Here is a 17,115-nt window from a genome sequence, read left to right as displayed (position 1 = left end):
TATATTTATTTACAGTGCCACGTATCATGCAGCTGTAGAAGGCCCTGGAATCTGATTTCTGAGCTGAAATTATGTTGACTCTGAAGCAAAATCCCTGCAAATCTAAGCCTGAAAAATTATTACTAAGCATTGAAAACAGTCCATTAAAGCAAGAGGTATGTATAAAGACTTAGACAAGCTCACTCCCCTGTTCACTGAGAACATTCCTCTGCTGCGTTCACTGCCAGCAGGCTTTTAATATTTCCTAAATTACACAACCAAAAACACCTTGCTGTGTGTCTCCCAGATAAGTACTTCTCTGGGAGAATGAGAATGGTGACCTCAAGAATGCAGGATGGATGTATTTGTTGTGACACTCTGCTGAAATCTGTCTTTTGCTGAAAATCATTGTCTTTAAACAAACCTTTCACTTGATTCTGAAATTGTAGTATCATACTTTCTCATAAACCTGAAAGACTGCTGTATACGGCCCAAATCTTCCCTTCTTGAAATAAATAGGAGCTTTGCCGTGGTTTTAAACAGGGCATGACTAGCTTGACAGTATACATTTGTAGTGCTAGGGCCTGAATAATAGGCCTTGAAACAAAGTTGACCTCTAGATGAACCTCACAACCAAACACTATATATTATTAATATCTGTCGATTAGTGAAATCTGTATTACCATTAGCGTTTAATATTGGTATCTGATCATTAAAGAAATATGTATGCTCATTAGTGAAAGATATAGCTTAGACAAAATATAATCAGTTGTAAGGATGAAATATCGTGAGAATGTATCCAAATTGCCTTGTATGGCCTTGTTCAAGGCTGAGAAACCAGGTGTCTGACCTTGTTGGAAACTGCCTTGGTTCTCCTGCCTGAGCCCTGGCCAGGCTTTGGGTGGAATCCAACAGGAGGATGAAACCAGATGTTTCCGCTCAAAGGAAGGTGCCAGTCACTTTGACTTGCTGATTTTTGACATATAAGGCTGGACTCTCTTGTCACAACTATGGAAGCCTCACCTGCGGATGGACCCACTGTGTAGGATTTCCCACTTGCTGGGACAGGCTCTCCAAATCCTCGCTGTAACTGGGGTTCCCAGTGACTGCGGATCTGGACGATGGTGACATATGCAAGTGGATGTATCTTTCTTAATCACTACTCTCCCCATCGTGTAGTAGTGATTAGGTGCATTACCTTGCTTATTCTTATTTTCTATAATTAACTGTATGTAGTAATAATTAAGTGTACTATTCTGTATTTTTCTTACTGCTTATTCTCTGTATTACTTGGTTATATCCTTTAATTATTAACAGTAAAATAAGCCTACTCTTTTCACTCTGATGTCTGAGTTTAATTGGCATCCTCGATCAGCAAAACAACAGTTGACTAAGCGATGAACATTAAAAAACCCTCAAAATTAAGCTATATTTAAATTTTTAATTTTAAGTTGATATATGGTGGCATGTGTATAATCAGACAGCTCTTAGTTTAAAAAGCTCAAAACAAACAAAAAAATCCAAATAAAGGGTTGCTAAAATCCTAACTTATTTTGTAATCATGTATTGGAATAGCAGTTGTTTTTGCTGGTCTGGTCTGCCTTTCTGCTGGCTGGGTTCCCTTTCTGTGTGACAGATGTGCTATTTATGGAAGGGGATTCTGAATATTTTAAAGCACTGACTGTTAGGATCATCTCATTCCCAGCCTTTAAAATGAAAGAGAACAAAATGCCAAATAAATTCCCAAAGAAAAACCTCCAAATTAAGTAGATACCTATTTAATCATTAAAAAACAAAGAAGAGAAAAAAAAGGCACAATTAGATTGTCTATTTTTCACAATAAGTGAATACGTACATGCAGCCGTCTAGTTGTTGCTGTGCAACATTTTCTGATTTAACACACCACTTGGTGGTAGAGGAAAAAAAAAAAAAAAAAAAGAGGATAAATAGGCTCCTAGAGAAAGAATATGTGGCTGAAAATTTGGCTGCTTTCTGTCTCAGCTATATTGGCAGGTCAAATTAAAGATAGCGCTTCTCCGTACAAATCTGGCCTCACAAGGATCTATTTATTTCAGCACTTGCCCAGAAACCATTTATATTCACTTATAGATATGGTAAATAATATTTACCTAATGAAATCTTTCAGTGAAATATTTACAGAGCTAAAATGTTCATTTTCAGAATTCTGTTGATGTGTTGTGTATCAGCTTGCGGTAGTTGCAGGTAGAGAGAAAGGAAGCTGGGAGAAGTCACTGAAATAGTGTGTGGGGGATTCTGCTCTCTAAACAGGTAGATCTTATGGTTTATTTTATCTCACCTGATGGTTTAGCCTTCTAGGAAAGTAATTCAGGTTATAGTAGACTGCGGCACGGTTCTCTTATTCTCCCTTTGGAGACACGGTGAAAATAAAATCAGTTTTGCTTAATAGGCATTTAAAAACCCCTCAGATTAGCAGTTTTTAATGCTTTTTTCTCTGTATATTTTTCATTATATATGCAAAATATTATTGTATTTTGAAGTTTTCCAGAAAATAAGCCTTTTTTAACATTTATAAAAATCTGCTTCCCACAATTACTCTTGCAGTCTCTGCAGAGGGTGATACCAATTTAACGTATGCGGCTGAACAATGTGCATGCTATTCATCTGGGAAGGTAACAAAAAGATGTTAAGTAGGTGATGTAAATTTTTTAATTATCATTATCATTTTTACTATTATTATTTTTGCAGCTGTGGTTTAATATTTCAAAATTATTTTTTTCTTAAAGACGACAGCACTTTAGTATCTGCATTGACCTCCATGATGTCAGAATGTCATTGTGCAACCGTAGCTAAGAAAAGCCTCTGAGAAAAAAAAACAAAGGAGCTTTGCATCTTCCAATAACATGAGATGTGCATATACAGTACGTAGCATTTTGGAATTCATACTGTGGTAGTGAGTTGTTGCTTTCAGTTTGATTAGACAATCATTGTTTCGTTTTCCTTGCTTTGACAGTGAGTATGCTTGCACGCTGCTTAAGTCTTCTTAGTGCTATCTAGGTCAGTATACTTAGGACAGCTTTTACGTTCTGTAAGTCTGACAGATACCGTGCCTGATGGAGATCAGCACCAAATTTTCTTTTATTTATTGTATCTGAGGGTAGAAAAATATTTTATAATTAATCAGAATTGTATACTACATAGCACCTACTGTTTCTGCATTGCAGATATATTTAGCTCTAACACTGCTTGTGGTTAACAGGGTGTAGCGTAGACACAGACAGCTGATCATGCAGTCAGACCCTGTGTTCGTGTGGTTTGTCAATACTGCTCAGGATTTTGATGGACTGTAAAAGAGAGAAAACAGAAAGGAAAGAAAAAGAAATGGTTTATTTTTGTGAACATTAGACCTTAGTTATGCTATTTTTGCTATCATTGTCTTTTTATTTTATTTTTTAATGGTGAGACTTAGAAAATAGGAAAGCACAGCAAATGCATCCAGGATTTAATATGTGCGACGTGAAAGCCTTCTGCATCAAGAGGATGTTACTGTAGTCACTCCAGCGTTTCTCCAATAAGCAAGAAGATTGTTTTGTTTTCCCCGGCAGGCGGACTCAGCCATTGCACAGACAGATTTTGATAAGAGTTTGAAATGCCTACTACTGTATCATTGTAGAATTTGGAGTTTGCTAACAGTGTTAGTGACTGAAGCTCATCTTGCATCACCAGTTGATGACAATTTTCTTTGTTCCCTCCCACCCAGTTGAACCAAGACTCTGTAGCTGATACGCAATGTCACTTACAACATTAATCAGATACTGCATTTAAGGTGAGCTGTCCCTTGCCTCCTCCCTTACCAGAGCTGTGCTGCAGTATGTATCTTACTCCTGCAAGCCTAAAATGGCAGGCAGGATTAACGTTGCTTGTGCTGTGTGCATGCTGTGTATTGAATTCATTATACTGTGCCTAGTATCTCAAATGTGAGTATGTAAATGGTCTGTGTGCCATGTCATGCAGTAGTGAAGACTGGTTTGTGCTTCATTACAGGCTTAGATATTTGAGCATCACCTTAAGAATTCTTTTTTCATTTGCAATGTGGTGAGCTGTTAGCTTGTCATCACGTTCAAACTACATTATTAGCCCTTGGAAAGGGGGGGAAAAAAAAAGCAAACTGTGCTTCCAGATGGTGTCACCCTTTTTCTTCTTGCGTTTACTGTAGTTTAAATAATGTATATTGTATTGTTAATTAATGTGAATATCGAATTAAAGCACTTGAAACTTACATATTTATTATGCAGGTAGGAGGCACGTCGAATCTATTTTTAACTCTTACGCAGTCCACGTTGTGCAATGGGCTTTGGTTGTCGAGTTTATATTTTCAGCTGTGATATCAATAGGCTGATTTTCAGTAAATGTGACAAGTGGCCTTTGCAGTGGTCAGCTTCAAGCTTTGAACCCTCTGAGGAGGAGAAAAAAAAAAAAAAACAACAACCTTGTGTTGCAGTTTCGGAAAACCTTGGATGAGGACATTTTTTTTTCCCCCACTCCTGCTTTCCCTATTGATAAACTCGGTTCTCCTGATCACGGTCTATTCAAGCTGCTTCCCATCTGATTTTTGACAACTGCTTCTAAAAAATTATCAAGAAGACCAAGAATAGAACTTATCTCCATCGCTTTACATAAAAATGGCTGGGTGCATTGCCATGCTAACACTGCACTAAGTGGTACACGCAGGTAGGTTGAGATTTGCATGTTTTACTGATTTCTCGGTCAGTGTTGCAAGAACATGAAATGGGCTTTGGAATGTAGCTGTCAGTTTAAAAATGTATTAAACTGTTAATGGAAACAACATAATATTAAATTGTTGCCTTCACATACTGGCATAACAGTTGCTCTTATCTGTTTTTAAAAAATCTATTGTGAAAGTAGAGCAATCATGTCTGTTAAAATAATCATATGTACTAAGGGCGTGGCAACGCTTATGCAACAAAAGAATTTTTGAAAACCCTATTGATTCAATTACATTTTAAATCTGACTATAAGCATTACTAAGCTTGCAGTTAAAATGCAAAAGTAAAAAAATGAGGTAGATAAGGAAAATGAAAAATATTTAAATTCTATCGTAAGCGGTTTTGTGTTTTGTGCGAAATCTTAAATAAAGATTAATATGCTTTAATGCTTATATTTTCAGTATTAGCTACAAACATAAACCTGCAGTATTTATTTTGATTTTAAGGTAGAAGGACTTTAAAGAGAGAGATTGATATAAATGGCCCTGTCAGCTTAAACTGAGTATCAGTTTACTGAAGTGTTTTACTTCACACAAAATAAGGTTATGAAGTAAAAACTTAACAGCCCTAGGTACAAAAACCTGAATTTGAGCATTAAGAATAAAAAGAATTATGAGTATTTCATTACTTACACCAACTTTTGTAATATATTTGTTTCAGATTAATATTGGGCCAGAACCAGTTTCCTTGGCAACCAAATCCTTTTAAAAGGTGCAATAGTATAGATGTAGAAAGATGTTATTCTCTTTAATAGCAATATCACAATGCAAATGGAAATTTTGCAGTTGTTTCCTTTCAGTTCCAAATGAGAATCTGATCTCATTTTATGTTTCCAGGCGGCTATCATTTCTTAAACGATGCCATGTTTATAAAGCTGTACACAGGAAAAAACTATTTTATTCCTGTTTTGCATTGGTTGTTTCCAGAAATGTACCCCAGTTTCTTTTTTTAATTTAGCCTAGTCTTGCATGTAGGTCAAGGTTTACACTGTATGTATATAAAGTGGTAGTTTCATTATCACATATATAAAAGTATCACTGAAATATTTAGCAGCTGAGAAGTGGAGAGGATCAGAAGTATGTTTAAATCTTCTTTCACTTTTGATGAATTCAGCCACAGTAATGTTAATAAACCTTTCTTTAAATAGTGGACCCATTCTGAAGTTCTGATAAAGAACTGTGTTTAAGCATACTGGAAAAGGACTTGCTGTCGGATCTTTAACAAGCCTTCAAAGAATAAGCTCTCCTGTGGTCTGCGGTAATTTGCAGACCTTATAGATTCTGCAGATTTAAAGTATTATAATTCCTTATTTTATTTCTAGCTAATATTTTTAACAGTATCAGTAAAGTTAAATCTTATGTGTACCACAGGTAACTGCTTATACAGAATCAGATGTTACTAAATATCTGCACTGAGCTTATAACGTAGTGTATTCTCCTTATGAATCTCCTTTGTACATGACTTGTGAAATTCTCACTACTGCAGTAAGACTTTTGCAGCAGGGTAGCCATTTTCCTTTCATGTCCTTGACTTTAAAATGACTAAGTATATTTTGTGTGGATGAGGACCCAGCACTGAACATTAATACAGAAGAGGTATTTAGAAGCACAGCCAATTATCAGTAATAGCCTTGACAGTGTCAGTAATATCAAACTATTTCTCATTTATTTCTAAATGTATCAGTTCGGTGCATTCCAAATAAACAGAGTATAACTGTTCAGGAATATGACTTATCATCTGTCTCAATAGGCCAATGCTTCATAATGATAATAAAACCATTTGATTCATAATTATGAGATTATTATTGCACTTGACACAGTGCAATATTCCCCTGTTCCACCTAAAGAAGCAGAACTGAAAATGTAATAAACAGCATCTCTCAAGTAACATATTAGAGTTTACATTTCTTTGTAATTTGATTTATCTCCAGTAGCTTGCTTCTGCTGATTATTTTCCTGTCTGAAATGTTAATATGGAGTGCGCCATTACATGTAGTTATCAAAATTGCATTTCTTTGTTTATTTCTTCTGTGGTTATTTTTAAAGGAAGTTGCTGAGCAAACGCTATGTAGAAGCAATCTATTTATTGCTGCTGATATTTATCTTTAGAAGAGATGGAGCACTTAGCGATAAACTGTTTTTATTACGTCTTTGTGTTCAAACATACCCACTTGAGACATTTTAAAAAAGTGTAGCTCCGTTACATGAGCATGCTTCGCTATGGTTGTTTTAAATCCAGTTGCAAATTTGCTCTTTTGTTAGGGGGTGCAAGTCCTCTTGTAATTAATATGACTGAACTCAAGTGCTTTCATGATTCTGGAAAAACTCATTGGCAGCCTGTGAAGGGTAATTTCTTCTAGCTAAAGAAACTGATTTATTTATGACAGAGGAGTCTAGTAATTAGCAAGATGTTTCCAGTTTGACTATTATACGTGGGTTGCTCTATGTATTTTAATGGTAGTTTCATCTAGCTAATGCAGACTGTCAGAATGTTATAGCCAGAGGTGCCATAAGAAATCTTGTGTAAACTTCATCCATTTTATTCTCTCTGGCAAAGGGGGCTAACGGGGGCACATAGGAGCAGGTGCAGTTTTTCACACCTCCAGCTCAGCCTGCAAATGTTATTGTTTGGGGGGCTTTTTTTTTTTTCCAATTTTATCATAGAAGTCTAATTGTTGATACTAAGTCCTTCCTTTTATAATTGAAATTTGTGTTCTTTTATCCATGCAAATTCCATTTCTGCGTAACAGAGAATCTTGATTTTCAATGAGCTTCTGATTAAGGTTACTTTTGCCTCTAAACTTCATTTTGATTTGAAACTGCATGTCTCTCAGTGTGAAACTACCTGTGTTCAGATAATATTTGTCAGACTATTAGGCAAACTCTGGTAGTAATGAACAGGTACCAATTAACCCTTTGGAGGCATCTAGTGTCTGTTGTACTTTATCACGTGAATTGCTTTATTACATCTTTAAAGGGCTTTATTATATATAATATTTGAATTCTAGTATTATCAAATTTGGGAATTCTTTAGCTTTGATAAGATCTTTTACTGCAGATTCATTGAAATGTGATGCTTAAGCTTCCCATTCATTGTAATATTTCACAGTCATTTGTGAATATGACTTTATTGGTATTTGAAGTAATAATAACAGCTTAATGCAAATTTCTTTCATTCTAGCCTTTGTTACGGGTAGATGTGAGCTATGGAATACTTATTCAAATCAAGATAATAGTAAAAATGTACTCAGCTAAATCAACAAGAAAACAAAGCTCACCTTCTTATCTTTTAAAGCAAAAGTAATGGATCCTGTATTTCCTAATGTTATTTATAAAAGTATACACCATATCTGCAAATGGAAGATAGATCTATGTATTCTTAATTACTGCAATATAAATAAATGCCTATCAGCTGAGTCATAAGGCCTTATCCTTAAGGTTCTGCAGTTGCTTTATGGAACAATTTTATTTTGTTTAGTATTTTTGAACCAAAACCCTGTTCTGAATAATTTTTACACTATTACATGATAACTTCATTAGGATGTTTGATATAGAACATAAAATCAGGATGTTTGACAACAATGAATAATCATTTAAGTGGAGAGATACAGGAAGTGTATTCCAGAGAACAAGAGTTGCCTAGAAATGTCATTATCACAGATACTGTGATGATATCTGTGACAAAAGAGACCAAAAGAAAAGTGGCAGAATGGAAAGAAGAGAAAGAAAGGGCCTTTTGAAAGAGTGGGGAAAAAAAAAAAGAGGCTTTTAAGATAAAGAATAACTTGTAATTGGTTTCAGCAGTTTATGTGGATTGAAGGAAGTTGGCTGGTAACGATGACTGTTTCTCCCTGTACCATGATTTGTTTTCTAAACTGGGAAACTGTGAAGCTTATCTTAAAATACACTTGTTTTCCACTGACTCTGCCTTGCGAAACTCAGGACCAGACTAACTGAGGAAGCTGTGAAGCCTCCATTATTTGATGTCTTACTAGGTAAATGTGCGAGCAATAATTTGAATATAGTTGAGATGGGGGAAGGGAAGTAGAGCCAAGGATTAATTTTAGTCTAATTTTTCCATAGAGCACAATGAAAAATTATTTTAAACTTGAAAACGTCCTTACATTTCTGTCTAGAACATATTATGAAACATTATGTCCAGTTTGCACTGCACAGGTTAAACTGTAATAATACAGTGCAGACAGAAGCAGTATTTGCAATCATTTGGTTAACAGTACTGTTTTATTGCTGGTGTGTTGTAAGCCTCCCCGATGTAGATTTGGAGTCCTACAGCACTCTGGGGAAAATATTGATGAATTCCACAATGTATCTGGAAATTAGTACTTGTCTAATAATTTAGTCATTACATTTGGATTTTCCCCTTTGCAGGCTGAATAACAGTAGCCACAGAATTCACAAAATTACTGAGATGGTTTTGCCGAAAATACCTGTCGATACCACTTTTAAAAGACTCTAACAGAAGAACTTCATTTTAGGTGGGTAAGTTTATGGGGTGATTATAGCAAGCCGAAATCTCTTTAAAACTCATATAGAAAGAGTGCTAAAGTATTTAACACTTTAAACCACTTCATTACATGATTTTTTTTTTCAGTTAAAGTTCTACCTTTTTAAGCTAATGATTTAAGAGTTGTTCTCACCATAGTACCACATTGCTCTATTCTCATGTCAGTACTGTTGGATTTTTCCAGCTCCCTCTGGATTTTCATTTCCATAGAGGTTGGACAAACAAAATCAGGCAGAACAGATCTTTGAAACAGGTTGTTACAGCCTCCAGTGATCTGTACAAATCAAACATATTGGCAGGCAAGCAAACCTCCTGAGCTTGCCAGAATGTTAACTCTGGATCCCAGTCACTAGTGTTCATTACAAATCTGTGCCATACAGTAAAAGTAGAACTCTTGTAGTGCCAATGCCCACTTCTGATGTTGTTTTGGTTAAGCTGTATGTAGTTCATCTGATCTGTACCTTTATACGTGACTGTAATCATGGTAGTAAAAACCTCCTGAATCATGAACTGCAAAGAGCACTTTGTAAATTCAGGTATAATATTGTGATATTTCAAAATAAGAGCTTCACATTTTGCATGGCTTCTTTAAGTATTAGCAATTCCCTTTCTTCTTACTGCAAATGTGTAATAATCATCTTGGTTAAAATAAATTGTCTGGTACCTGTGCTTTATATTTGAGATATGTATGTACCGAAAGAATCATTGAAATCCTGATTAATTCATTAGTTTTGAACATGGTTCTTTGCCTCACAGGGGTATGATTTGCGTTAGAGAAAGGGAGTAGTTTCATTGATTTCAGTGGCACTATTTGCACAAATTTCTGCAGGAAATGGTTTGCTGCATCATAGTCATTAATGCTGTGATATCTCTAAGTAGGAATAAGTAATTAGGGCTACCAGGCAGGATGTAAGATAAGGAAGCAAATTTAAAACAAAACAAAAGTTTCTTCAATTCCTAAAGTATCTCAAAATGTTTTCTGTATTTAAGTTTACTTTTAATACACAATGCTGTGTGATGTAGAAAATGGTAATGGATTTCCAGAGACAATAGGATGGCGTTGGTGGTTTAAACTAATCAGAGAAACATTAAAATTAGATAAATTCAGGTTACCTGGACTTAGAGAGCAATGGGCTACAAAATCTAAGTTGTACCTATTTTAAGTAAATTATCATAGACCACTTGCTCAGTATATTTTAGGTAGAATACTGGGCCATAACCTGTTTCCTTGGCAACCACATACGAATAAAAGGTACATTAGCAAAGCTGCAGATGTGTGTCAGTGAATGCTTATTAAGCAGCCCAATGCATTTACATACCATGTGCTGACAATAATGCATGCATCTTGAAAATCACCATATAAAAAGATTTTGGGGCATGGCCCAATGTGGATTCTTAATACTCAAGAGGTTTTAACCTAAAAACATCATGTTTTCAATCTCTTCTGATTTTTTCATTGTGCTTTAAATTGGACTTGCAATAACTGGACAAAATTGGCATGGTAGGCTTGGTCTGCAAATGGAAACCTTTCTCCAAGATTCGGAATACTTAGAGCGCTGCTTTAAGACAACAGAAATGAAGGTTTACGGTATCTTTCAGAAATGCTCAGGCATTCTAAATTCGAATCTTGTACCAGGATTCTAAAGTAAGTATAATTATACTGGTGTACACAGTGACAAACTAAAGCCACTTCATAAAAACAAAACTGGTGTTGCTTGTAGCACTCTCATTCTATCCAGCGTTTCCAGGCAGAGATATGACCAAGTGTTGTCTCCTAACACAGAAGGTGGTGGGGTGGGGGTGGGGGTGTAGAAAAAGCTTAGAAAAAGTCAAAATGGCAGTTGTTCAAGGACTTTCAAAATAAGATTTGGATGTAACATTTAGACAGTAGTCACATTTTCCATGCAGGTGTTTGTATGGTACTATTTTGGTTTATATTCTTGGATATAAAAGAAGCTCAGGCATATATGATCAGTTTTGACAAATATATTTACTACGTTAAACAAATTTACGTACGGGTTATTTTTGGCCTTTCGTATTCATTTGTACATAAAATGGAAAGCATATACAACCCTTCGGGTTCACTATGTTATCCCAAGATGATAGATCTTTAAGAAATAAGTCTAAAATGCTAATCATTAAAAAGACAGGAAAAATGGGAATCTGCAAATCCTGAGTTTATATTCAGTTGTGTGATCTGAGAAGTTGTTTATGTGACCAGTAGCCTAATTAAACCCCCCTTGAAATCAATGAAAAGATTCCCATTGACTTTTTTTGAAGTGTGCAGCAAGAGAGAAGGCGGCTTCATACATAACAATGAGCTTTAGCAAATAAGGATTATCGTGGCAGTGTTAAACATGTCCATAACTCTCAACGGTCAAGTGTACCAGAATCTAGTATTAATTCCAGATAGTTTGAACACTCTCACATGAATGTTTCATGATCCAGAACCATAAACAATGTTATAATATACCATCATGTGCTACAATACTATTAAGGTTTTTGAACAAATAAGAGTTTAGGAAATTATTAGGGAGATGCAAGTCAGCTGTTTTTTCCTTTTTATTTGTTGCTCCCGATCTGAGCTGAGCTCACTGTCAGGCCAGGATTTGTGCCTGGGGCAATTCACATTGGTGGCAGTGCAGGCAGCACAAACCAGAGCTGGAGCCATCAAGATTTTCTTCTTCCTGCCAGCTGCTACCTGCTTCTGCTACAGTCCTCCTCCACTGCACGAGCAGAGGCCCCAAGTACAGCTTTTAGTTTGGAAACATGCAGCAGGATGGAGGAGGAGTAGGGCTTGGGCTGGGCCACTTAGGTCAGCACAAAATAAAGCATAAGAATATTTAAGAGCCAAAGTTCTTGTGTCCAGTAAGTAGTCATAATAAATGGCCATACTAAAGTGATAAATCAGAGTAACTGCTATCACTTGTGCCTTGGTTTTGGCATGCTAAAGTTTACCACTATAACAGCAAAAACATAAAAATATTTTGCAATATTTTAAGGAATATTAGAGATCAGTGGTGGCCAGTTAACAGCTTGAAGACCAGTTCTAGTTTTCAAAATGGCTGTGTCCAGCCATCTAGCAGACCAACTAAATGAGGTGTTTCCAGGGGAAAGGATTCAGCTCTGTTTGCAGTCTAGCATGATTTGCTGCATCAGCTGTAGTGAAGGGCATGAATGGCTGCGTTGGCCTGGCCCCCAGCACACCTGACTGAGAGTGACAGTGGCCCCTGAGCACGCAGCTTGGCTGCTGCTCTTGTGGATGTTGTTTCAGACAGTAAAAGGGTGTTTCCTCTGAAAACTGGAAAATTAGAGGCTGGGTTCGACTACTTTTATTTTGTCTTTCTGATAACTGCATGAGCAACAGAATACCATACAGTTATTGTCCAAATTTGCTACTTTTGTTTCAAGCTATTCAAATATATAAATTACTACATTTGACAACAGTCAACAACAGAAACATGTGTCTTGTTGTTACTCTGTCTGTAAACATAGCTTCATGATTCCAACTGATCTGTGCTAAGCTAAGGACTGTGATATGTCCCAGTAGTTTAGGAGGCTAGAAAGTGGCTTGTCAGCAGCACGTAAAAAATGAAAGATTGTTGTGGTTCAGGCCTAGCCAGCAACTAAGCACCATGCAGCCCAGTGGGATGGGAGGGGAACAAAGAAAAAAAAGTAAAACTTATGGGTTGAGATAAGAATGGCTTAATAACTAAAATTTTAAAAATATTATAATAATAAAAATATAATAATAATTGTAATGAAAGGGGATATAACAAAAAGAGAGAGAAATAAAACCAAAGGGGGAAAAGGAAAAAAAAAAAAACAACCAACACAAAAACTGAAACCAAGCGATGCACAATGCAGTTGCTCACCGCCCACTGACCGATGCCCAAGCAGTGATCTTCCCTCCTGGCCAACTCCCCCCATTTTCTACACTGAGCATGACATCCCATGGTGTGGAACAGCCCTTTGGCTACTTCAGGTCAGCTGTCCTGGCCATGCTCCCTCCAGCTTCTTGTGCACCTGCTTGCTGGCAGAGCACAGGAAACTGAAAAATCCTTGACTTACGATAAGCACTTCTTAACAACAACTGAAACATCAGTGTGTTATCAGCATTATTCCCATGCTAAATCCAAAACACACTGTACCAGCAAGTAAAAGAAAATTAACTCTATCCCAGCTGAAACCAGCACAAAGACTTAAATAGAAAATAATACTGAGATTGTTCAGAGAAAGCAAGATGTGAAGTCAGATGATTCTTAGCAGCACTACAACATAAGTTTTTCTATTTTGTGCAAAAGAAGAATATGGATTAATGTCAGTTATTGATGTTGCTTTTCTTTTTTAGACTGGTGGAGAGACAAAGGTATAGTTACACCTTTAAAAATTGCTTGCATGTATTCTGCTTAGTGTTAATGGGACTCAGATTAGGCCATGCCTAAATTTTAACAAGGCAACATACCTTGGAGAAAGGCTCGCTTTGGTGCACATCAGAGCTCAGGCAGTTTGAGAGCCAAGTGAGTTCTGCCAGGCTCCTGTCCTCTTACCAGACTTGGAGGAGCAGGCAGCTGCTGCAGGTCTCCATGACTGCGCTCCTTCTCCCTTCCTCTTCCTCCATTTGATGCTTGAGAAGGGTTACACAAAGGAACTCTTTCCCTTGCTCATCTAAGAGAACAGAGAGTGAAGCCACTTTGGGCTGCTGGGTCCTTCTTGCACCCCAGTTCTGAGTGAAGTGTTGGCCTGCCCAAGGGGCGGAGAGGAGCTGTGTTCTCCAAAACAGCATCGATGGCTGCTTTGACCTCAGCAGTGAGCAAAATGAAGAGTCCATCCAAGCGCTTTTCTCATGGATAGGCTGGCCTGCTCTGGGCACTGAGAAGGAAATCAGTCAAGCCCTGGCCAAAATCTTGTCACTCATGAGGAATCTGCAAGAGTTGGTATACTATTTATGTTGTTTTCTGCTGTTGTTTTAAGAACTGAAACTGCTTGACTAGAGAGGAACATTGGAACATTTTTTTCCTAGGCAGTCTGAAATACTCTTAAGGAAAGAATACCATGTGCCATGAGTTGCAGAAGTGAGATTATCAGACTTCGGCAAAGGATCCAAACACCAGCAATTCAGTAACACTGGAACTGTTTTATACATTTTAGAGAAGTAAAAGTTTGCTGACAATTTTCTCTATACCTTGCAATTTTACTACGTAAGAGGAGCTGCTAAACTACTTGGACTTCTATTTAAAAAGAACATATTTGTGTGATGGTATGTGCAACCATTTATATGTTTAATGTGAATTAGTACACATTAATACACATACACTAGCAAGATTGCTATTTTTAAAGTATATAATTTGTATTGTGTCTTACACCCTGAAATCAGGACGGCAGATGCAGATAAATCTTGTCTGACTTCTCACAGATGTCAGTGTAGTCCATTCACATAGGTCTGACTGCAGCACCAGTTCCTCCATTTTCTCTACATGCAATTGATTTTACATGAAACATTATAGTAAGAATGTAAAATCTTGGGTGCAGCCAAGATGATCTTATAATTTTTTTACTCTGAAGAATATTTTTAATACATAAGGATATGCTAGGACTGTGAATTCCAGATAGCTCAAATTATATATATATATGGAATATAGTAGCTTCAATTACAGTACTAGTCACAGAAAAGGTGATTCTTTTTTTAGTGGGTGAGCTGAAATGGCATCAAAAAACCACTCATATCAATTAAAAAAAAACAACTTTTCTCCAAATCACACTGTCTATAGATATTAAGACTGTCAGAGCATCAAATAGTCAAGTACAAATAAATTAATCTCTCTAAATTGGGAGTATTTGCTATACAAATGATGGTTATGCATCTGATTTTCAAAAGAATTTAAAATAATTTTAATTTTTAGGGGGAATGCATAACCTAATCTTCCTTAAATTTGTTTCATGTAATCTAAAAAAATGCTTGTATTTATTGTTGCTCAGTAATGCATTTCTTTTAAAGGATTACAACAGGTTTAATTTAATCCATATTACTTTATTGTTATTGACATTTGTCACAAACACTTTATAGCACTTGTGTCAGAAATCTTCAATAATACATATGTATATGTGCACCTAATATTATAATAAACAATAGTAAATAAGCAATAGACAAAGTCCAAGATTAAAAGTAACCTATATGTGAGTTATGAAACTTTGCTTCTCATTTATGTAGGCTGGAATAAAAAAGAAGGTTGTGAAAATTTTGGGACGCACTTTCCTTTTGCAATCAATACTGCTGTGTTCTTCAACTATTTGTTCCATCTCCCATAGCTGTTGGTAAACGGCTACTGATACAAACAGTTCAGCTTGTCATGAGATGAAAGAAAACATTTTGTGGTAGCAGACTCCTAAGGTAAAAAGATACTAATTTCTTCAGCAGGTGAACTTACTTATAAAAAATAATTATCCAGAAGCAGTAATTAAACTCTCCACTGAGATGTTCAGCATTTTTAAGGTGATCTTTTAATGTGGATTGTGTAAAATAGTGAAAGAAGGGGGTTGTATAGATCAGCCTGTGAAATTATGACAATTTCCGGACAAGAACAACTTTCCTTCTGTATCTTTTTAAAAACTGGAAAGCATATGATAACTCCAAGGCAGAATGCTGGGAAAAAGACCTCCCATCCTTACAGTAGATTGTATATCTTATGTTGATATTAAATAGTTTTCTCAGATAAGCAGTGTTTATCATGAAGGGGCTTTAGGTAAGTTCTTAGGTCCAGGCTCATCAAGGGTGACAATGATAGTTTATGCTTTTGGATTTTGTTTAAGTGTATCAGTTCCTACTATTCAGTGCTTCTAATGCATAAGCTTAAAATCTTAAAACAAAGTAACTGTCCAGTAAACCTCATACAAAATAGCATGTAAAAATAAACACAGGTTAGTCTTGGGCAAAATTAGTATTTTCAAGCAATCTTTAAGACAGAAGCAAATTGTCCATTTTTCCAACAGTGTTTTCCACCTGTCTCAAATCCGTTTTTCTTTAAACTTCATCATTCTTAGTACTGGGAAAACAAATTTTGCTGGCTATTTAAAGTGAGAGGCACAGAGAATATGTAAGACTGCACCAAACATAACGGAGCATCTGGCTAAGTAAAATCAAGCTAAGCATTTGTTAGTGCTTATGATGCACGAAGAGTATTGTGCTTGTTTCCTGAGGCAGTAAATAGAAAAAAAAAAAACAACAAACAAAATCAAAGACTACTACTTTAAAATAAACATTCTCATGAGTTTCTATATATGCTTAAATGATACTATAATCACATAAGGAAAATAAATGTGGTTGTACTTCAGTAACCAAATGTAATTAATTTCAGATATTTTTTCAAGACGTATTTCATCTGTCCCTTTTCGTGGGAAGTTGCAGAAGTTATGCGCGAGGCTATGAATCTCTGTAAGTGCTTTCTCCCTGGGAAAGGCTTTGAAGGAGAGTAAGGCAATCAAAATTCTTTGTGAGGTTTAAGAGGAACTCTAAATTACGTGGGCAAAACTGCATCGACGCCTAGGAAGCAAGGAGTTAGATACAGAAACACTGCATTTCCTCACCTTTCTAAATTCACAGTCCTTGCATATAAACATCTTGTCTGATACGCTCAGTGTCCCAGCTGGCTGCGCTAATTACGCGCCGAGCGTCTGCTGTAAAACAGGCACGTGAAAAATAACGCAGCAGTGAGCAGAGGAGGACGGGGAGCTGGAGGCAGCCCGTATTTCACAAGCCACAGGCAAATCTGATTACCGGGATTATCAGAGCAAAATGGCTGCTGCGCCCTGCTGCCGCCGCGCGCGGGCCGCGCGCCCCGGCGGGGCT

The 17,115-nt window shown here is 36.5% G+C and overlaps 1 protein-coding gene across 8 annotated transcripts in view; it reads left to right on the top strand.

Annotated features, from left to right (window-relative positions):
• Positions 1–2,611: 2,611 nt before the first annotated feature.
• Positions 2,612–17,115, top strand: part of ZBTB38 (zinc finger and BTB domain containing 38) — a 24,762-nt gene continuing 10,258 nt past the window's right edge. Inside the window, exons 1-4 of one of the 8 annotated variants that reach the window (XR_003398995.1) lie at positions 3,284–3,784; positions 4,254–4,689; positions 9,134–9,240; positions 9,454–10,764. The gene's annotated coding sequence lies outside the window, so the exon portion shown is untranslated. Of the gene's footprint in view, positions 2,880–3,283; positions 3,785–4,253; positions 4,690–8,058; positions 8,740–9,133; positions 9,245–9,453; positions 10,765–15,480; positions 15,661–17,115 lie in introns of those variants that run through there. The other 7 variants (XM_026854620.1, XM_026854621.1, XM_026854625.1 and 4 more) reach the window with 7 other exon arrangements.

The sequence above is a fragment of the Athene cunicularia genome (genome assembly GCF_003259725.1).
Source record: "Athene cunicularia isolate RWA chromosome 9 unlocalized genomic scaffold, athCun1 chr9_part1, whole genome shotgun sequence".
NCBI classification, from domain to species: Eukaryota; Metazoa; Chordata; class Aves; order Strigiformes; family Strigidae; genus Athene; species Athene cunicularia.
The sequence above is the reverse complement of the archived record's forward strand: the minus strand, read 5'-3'. Positions and strand labels throughout refer to the sequence as shown.